This window comes from Erythrolamprus reginae, chromosome 5 (assembly GCF_031021105.1).
Source record: "Erythrolamprus reginae isolate rEryReg1 chromosome 5, rEryReg1.hap1, whole genome shotgun sequence".
Classification (NCBI taxonomy): Eukaryota; Metazoa; Chordata; class Lepidosauria; order Squamata; family Dipsadidae; genus Erythrolamprus; species Erythrolamprus reginae.
Genome location: NC_091954.1, coordinates 75,544,049 through 75,551,998, shown reverse-complemented (window position 1 = coordinate 75,551,998; position 7,950 = coordinate 75,544,049).

Sequence of the window (7,950 nt, the reverse complement as noted above, 5' to 3'; positions counted from 1 at the left end):
GCGGCACAGAAATAATAAATAAATAAATAAACAAACCAAACAAACAGACCCACCCTGTTTTGCCTCAGAGAATTTCAAAATAAAATACTGTACTGTGTGTCTATAACAGGGAGCTCATAATAGGGCAACTCTATCAATATCAAAATGCGACTTAAATAGTTGAGCTAGTTTCAAACTAGATTTTGATTTTCTTTCTCTCTTCCTTACTCCCATTCTTTTTCTTTCTCTTTTCCTTCCTTTCTTTTTTCTATCTGTTTCTCTCCTCTTCCTCTCTCTCTCCTTCCCTCTCACTCTTTCCCTCTCGGCTTCTGGGCAGGTTTGGAAAACTCTGAGTTGATGATTTTTAAGTGAGCGATTGCTCACTGCTCACCTTAGAGGGAACTATGGCTGCTGTATTATGAGGTTAATGCAACAAACTACCTGGATTCAGCGATTTGTCAGTCTGAGCTAAACATCCCAAATACCAACTTAAAATCACATTAGGACAGTGAGAAATTCAGGATGGTCAAACTGGGTGGCCAACTACGGTAACTTTAGAGGTAGATGCTTTTACATCTTGGCCTCGCTAGCCTTTGGGTGGAGGAAGAAATTGTGTATTATTTCTGTTATTTTAATTTGTAGGAAATCATCTTTGTTTTACTGGAGAATTTTCCTGCTCATTCTCTTGAATGACTCTTGGCCTTTTCTTGGAAAGTCCTTACACCCATAGTTTATATGTGGAAAAGGGTGGCTGAGATTCAGGAAGCCCTTGCCCGGGGCCCAATTCTGACCTGATAAAAGAAAGGCCTAAAGATTATAGATTTAAATATCTTAAAGTTCAACCTAAACAATAATTCAAGGCAGAGCATTTTTCCCAGAATTAAAATAAACAAGGGTAAACTCTCAAGAGCATTTTGCTGGTTATACAAGAAATAAGACTGATTTTTATTAGTCTTGGGTGGTATTTTTTTTTTAAAAAAAAATCAGTGTCATTTCATGTAGTACTGTATATAACCAGCAAAGTACTCTTGAGAGTTTATCCTTGTTTATTTTAATTCTGGAAGAAATGCTCTGCCTTGAACTATTGTTTAGGTTGAACTCCAAAATTATAACTTCTCTGGAGGTGCAGTGATTGAGAAAACCTGTACCATTTGCATGACAGTTATTAAAGATATAGAACCATTCTTGATTGAAAAATAAAATAAAAGGAGGGCTGAGCTATTTGCCTAACTATGTGTCCTGCCTACCTAGGTGTCCATGCCTCTCTTTGTAATTTATACTTAATCTTTCTGCAAAAGATCAGGTCAAAATTGAGCCCCAGGCAACAGCTTCCTGAATCTCAGCCTCCCTTTTCTGCATATAAACTATGGGTGTAAGGACTTTCCAGGAAAAGGCCAAGACTCATTCAAGAGAATGAGCAGCTAAACAAAGGTGATTTCCTACAAATTAAAATAACAGAAATAATACACAATCTCTTCCTCCACCCAAAAGGCTAATGAGGCCAAGAATGTAAAAGCATCTACTGTACCTCTAAAGCTACCATAGTTGGACACCCCAGTTTGACAATCCTGAATTTCTCACTGTGTGCTTTAGAGTTGGTATTTGGGAGGTTTAGCTCAGAATGACAAATCTCTGAATCCAGGTAGCTTGTTGCATTTTGAAGATTGCTTGGCAAGACTTGCCTTAATCTGGCATGCATTGGTCATAATTCCAAAGGAGAAGGAAGGCATATTCTTAGTAATGAAGATCTTAGCCAACAAACCTTGGGATCGCTGGCAGTTCAGGAATCAATTGGGAATAGCTTGACTATTCAGGATCTTTTGGCTGTGAAGACATGCAAAATATTTGGCAACTCCACTGACATGCAGCACAGATGTGATGACATTATTAAAATGATTATGAATAGTTAAAAGAAAATTCAGGAAAAGAAAATCTATATAGTTCCAACCAATCATACAAACTTTCCATTGTTAAGAATAAGTTACTGGTTTGCTAGATATAATCTAGTTAACAAGTTCTATAACATACTGTATTAAAGAAAAACCACTATTTTTCAGGTAGAGGTTAAAACTGAAAGGTCATGTACTCTGAGCTCACAGTCACAATCACAAGTCTTTTCCCTTTAACATTTTTCATATCTGCCATGGTTTCTTCTAACATCTTCATGGCTCATTTGCAACAGAGGTAGACAGAAAATATTCTAGGATCTTCTAATCAAGTTTAAAATGATTTGAAATAATCCCCAATGCCCTATTGATTAAGAAGAGCTAGAATGAATATCTGTTTTGATGGAACTTCGTAACTGCAGGTGACATCACACTTTTCTGAGCCCTTGGGTTCTGATTCTCCTTTTATATTGGACTCCAATCTGGGCTGGAAGGTTCTTAGAAAAAACACATAGCCTATTAATCTATAAGATACCTTTGCCTAGCCTATTGTTGTGCTGATGGTTCTCCACTCAAACATTAAGTCACTTTCTCTCCCCACCCCACCCCACTCCAGTGCTGCTTTGGTTTCTGCCAATTAAGTGAAGCCCAATTACTCCTGGTTGGCTTAAAGCTAGACCAAGAAAAAAAAACCAGTACATGTCAATAGTACTCATTCTTTGGGATAATGCAACATGTGTTAAACGTCTTGGATCCTGGCATGGAACAAACAGTCTGATCCATTTGCTTTTATGCCAGTGAGATGTACACCTGCAAATGCTTCCTTCTGCAATCATAACTTTGGGAATGCATCAGGGCTTCTCAAACTAGGGATAATGAGCAACCCTGTATTACCGTAAGTATTAAACAAAATAAGCAGGGGTTTAAGGCACCAAGGGAAGGAGACACTATAAAGTTTTCCCCCTGGGTCTTGTGTTATTAACACTTGTCACCACAACCTACTTTAGTGGATTTGTTTTTTGCAATTGTCCTTTTCTGCTGTGTTTGATCTACATTGTTAAAAATGTTTGCTCCGGCAGGTTGAATGACTAAAATTTAAAAGTTTAATAAACAGACATCACAATTATTTTGCTTCTGTCTAGGCCTAGTGACACCACTATGGGGTTGTGCTAAGCGCATTAGTTGGCCTTTATCCAGCTCTGGCCATGACCTATAGTGAGATCATACACATTTTAGAGGGGGTGTCAAAATCTTCTTCAGGTTTGGTTAGGCTTGTTTAGTCAAAGTGGCAGCTTGGGCAGAATGCATTTCAGATTTCTTCTGGAGCTTCCATTTGTAACAAAAGAACATAAAAACTCACACGGAGCTTCACTTCCATTAATTTGTCACTGCTGAGTTTGAGAACTGGGGTTCCAAACTGCTACAGATTAAATATTTTTGTTTATTTAGTTATTCAAGATAAACAAAGCATATCCAGAATAAATGGAAAGAAAATATCCTTAAATATCCCATCATAACCAGCAACTAATAAAAATTCAGAGAATAGCTATTCGCTGTATAATTTTTTTTGGGAGGGGGGAGGAGGAGAGTTCCATTGACAGCATCTTTTGAATGATTAAAAGCACAAGATTTATTTTTTGTCCAATTAAATCATTGGTTTTATTCATGGGAGAAAGTCACACAAATTCATTTTAGGAGACAGGAGGTACCCCATTATTTTGAGGACACCTGTTTTGCACTAGGGATGCATCTGATGAAAGGCGCCAATACAACAAGAAGAAATTAACAATTTGCTTTCTTAAATTTGTCTGCACATCAGTATTTTGCCTTTGGCTGTAGTTCCAAACACAGAAGGCTGACAGTTGCATTTAAGTGGAAGTTAACATGACTGAATACTAATTCATTCATGTCCCTATCCAATCCTTCAGAAAGAAATCAAGCAGCTCTTAAGACATTATAATATAGCTTAATTACTACTAATCTATTTTACCATAATCAATATACAGCAGCATATTTTAATTTAGCATGGAAACTCCATATGGTTAACTATCCACAGTAATATTAATACCATTTCCTTAAATCTACTAATATGATCCTTATTTTTCTTCCTCCTTTCATCTAATTTTTAATTTTGTCAAAAATTCCACTTGTTAATAATTTTCTCCTTTTATCCCAAACCCTTAACTACTACTTCTTTTTCTTCTTTTTATGTGTCTTATAACTTTTCTCCTGAGTCTTTTTTTTCTCTTTTGAGTATAATATTGGATTGATTCTCACCCTAATTTTCCCTGATCTTTTCCCACTAATTCCCTCTGCCCATCAGACACCAATGTGCAGATGGATGTTTCCCTTGATTTGGAATTGCTGTCCCAAACTTTTTTTTCCATTTTATTTTAAAGAATTTTTTTGGAGTGGGGGGATTTAAAATGTTTATTACCCAAAGATGTCTTTTGGTTCTGCATATTTGCTTACTAAATTTGTTTGTTGCCCATCTTAACTTTCTTGTGACTCTGGGAAGCTTGTAATAAGACAAATTATAAAAAACTAAGAATAGTAAGAAGTGAATGCATTAAAATTAACAAAGATAGTGGAATCATGCAAGTTAGTCTTAAAAATAAATATGCTAGGGGACTGTAATCCAATACATTTATTTATTTATTTATTTATTTATTATTTGGATTTGTGTGCCGCCCCTCTCCGAAGACTCAACTTACCCAAAAACTGATATTAAAAAAATAAGATGATATAAAACATCTTAAGGTGGTAGAGAGCTGCCTCTCTAATTTGTTGATGTATTATTGGCTAAATATTGCATCATCTTGGTACCTGTCACGGTTTTCTATTGGTCACCAATACTGACTGTAATCTGTGCTGAAAGTTGCATCCTGCATTTTATAAACCTTGCTTCGCTAGTTGGTTGCTTATATCATGGAAACTAGAGTCAATATTATTTTCATTTTTAGCACCCCAAAATTATGTAAGAACAGCTGTTTTCATGCTTGTTATGGCTTATTTAATAAACTATGATAAATTAATCCAATTTAGCCTGACATGTGAACCCAGTAAATTCTCAGAATTCTGTTTCTTCCTTTCTTCAACTTATCTAGTTCAATCAAGCATATTTCATTTTATGAATTATAATTTGTAAAATACTTTTACTCTCCTGTTCTGTTTCATATCATGCGAGTTTTCAGAGAAGGGCGGCATACAAATCTAAACAATAATAATGATGATGATCAAAATAATTGGCAATTACCTTGCAACATTGAAGATATGATTCCCAAAACAACACATTGAACAATACTACAAACATTGCTCTTACCTGAAAAACAATCACACTGAGATTTTTTTTTTAACCAAAATAAGGCCTGAGTTTTTCAAGAGATCAAATGAAGGGGAGAGGTAATGTATGTTAAGTTGTAATTTGTGGGGTGGGGACTGAGAATACCTTTTTGGAAGTTGTGGTTGGTTATGTGGCTTTAGGGACAGAAAGGAGCATTGTTGCAAATTGTGCTCATGGATTTGTGCAAGGATGCCTGAAGCAAGTGTCAGCAGCTTGAGGCTGAGAGGGGGCAGCTATTGGCAGGGGATCAGCCTGCTGTCTGCCAGCTGCCTATGGAAATAAATCTCCTCTAATCAAAGCTGGGAGAGGATCTGTTGTCTTCAGTGCCAAACAAGCCTGATTAAAAAAAGAAAGAATTCGCCTTTGCCATCTGCTCTTCCCACCGCATGCCTCACAATGTGGCATCTCACCCCCCTCCTCCAATTGCCAGGTGATGCCTGTTTGGAACTCACAAAGAAAGTCTCATATCCTTTGACTTGCAGGTACATTCCAAAGGGAGGACTGGGAATTCCTTCTATCTTTCCAGAGCCTTTGGATGACGTCTCCAAATTATTTCCTGCTGCACCCAAAGGATGTATAATGAACGAGTGACTGAGGATTTGGCTGAAGACATATTTTCCAAGGATATAAGTGCTGAGGCTTTATTTGAGGATAATTGTATTAATTAACCTTTAAATTTAGTAGCAGGAAGTACCTGAAGCAGTTTTTTCCAACCTGGTAACTTCCAGACTATCCCAGGATTATTGGGAATGTCACTTCCAGAATTCCCAACACTGAGATATTAAATAATTCCCATGAAACAAAATCATAAAAATCATAATATGTTCCAGTTCAGTGCTTTCCAACCTGGGCAACTTCAACTAGCTGGAAAATTCTAGAAATTGAAGACCACATATCTTCCATTTCTTAAAGTTGAAAAACTTTGCTATCGGCTGGCAAGAGCAGTACTGTATATGCCGCTCTTCATTAACTGCTTCGTAAATAGATTCAGAAATTCCCACAATATTGAAGGAACCATATTCCAATCACCAAAGAAGAAAAGTATATTTTTAAAAATGTATTGTTTTCATTATAGCTTTGTTCTTGCATAAAAAGAAAGCCCTGTACTTTTGCACCTCTAAAATATGGTAGGTTTTAATAACTGGGTGTAATGAAGTAAATGACTAGGTGCAACAACTGAAAAGGAAAGTGTATTTATGTCATAGAAAGATGACTATGCAAATTAAGCCATATGCTTATTCAAGGCTTGGAATGTTTAAAAGAAGGACTAATTAACATAGAGATACAAGAAACAAACAATGAGTGGGATTAGTTGTACTTAATGTGGATTCATTCATTTTAATAGGTCTGATCTAAGCATGAAAACTCCAGATGTATATACCCAACCTAATCCAACTATAAAAGTATATCCCCAATCTAATCCTAATTATTGAAAAATTGCATGTTTTTAATCTTGCATAACATCTGGAAAGTGCCTAAACAGGATATTTGGCAGATTTAAATAGGGAGAGAAGTGAACAATTGGAAAGCAAAAACAATGTGTCTTTCACTCTTCTGATATATGGAAGGAAATGTATAGATCTTAAACATATTTATATCTATAAGTGTTTTTTGTTTTTTTTTTAATTGAAATTAGACTATATATCTAAACAAATTATCTGGAATTATATAAAATGATTCAGATGATATACATACAATACAATGAAAATCAAATATAGTGACAGCACAAAAGAGAAGTACAGGAACTACCATAATAATAATTGTTAAGACCACAGAAGTAACTCAAGATAAAATCAAACTTTAGGGATTAATTCTTTTAGATATTTTCAAGAAGTCACACTTCAAATACAGAATAATATTTGTGCATTCAATAGTTCGATTCAAAGGCATTAAAAATCATTACCTGAAATCATAATATAAAAGAACTGTACAAAAAAACTTTAGCTTGGAAAGTCTATCATATGAGTCTGTCTAGGAAGGGCATTCTAAAGAGGATGGGTTACAACCATAGAAACTTTAAGATGTGTGAATCTTAAAGAATCAGAATTTCCCAGTTGACCTTGGGGAAACAGAACAATATAAGCAATGGCTAAAAAGTTATACAGGTACCCAAGAAGGAAGAAGGGACGGAGGGAGGGAAGGAAGAGGGGGGTGCATTTTGGGGCAATGTTAATTATATATGTATCAGCTTGTTATCTGATAGTTTTGTAAAGGCTGACAAGAGGTCAAGTAATAAAATATGAAAAATGGAAACACACAAAGTGTGTAATTGGATTAGACTCTGAATCCATAGAAACCAAACCCAGTTTTGAAAGTATTACTATATTGTGCATCGTAAAAGTAGATCTATTACTTGTCCATCAGTTATTAGAAGTTAATATTTCCAAGTCTTAGGAAAATATAAACAGGAAGAATGTTGTGACATCAGTATCTTTGGATTTCATGTAACCTGAACATATGTAATGTAATATAGCCTTTATTGTCATTGTAAATCATGTGTACAACGAAATTGGTTTTAGCTTCACTGGTGCAATCCATGACAAAAAATAAAAACATAAATAATATAAAGAATAATTCCTATGCAAGTAATTGGAGGAGGAAAAGAAAGAAACAGAAAAACTAGTCATACGTTTCTGCTTGTGCATGGAGTGATTGTGGTTGTGTTTAAGAGTCTGACAGCCCAAGGATAGAAACTATTTTAAAATCTATTTGTTCAGCTGGCTATCTTCAATGTCTTCTGCC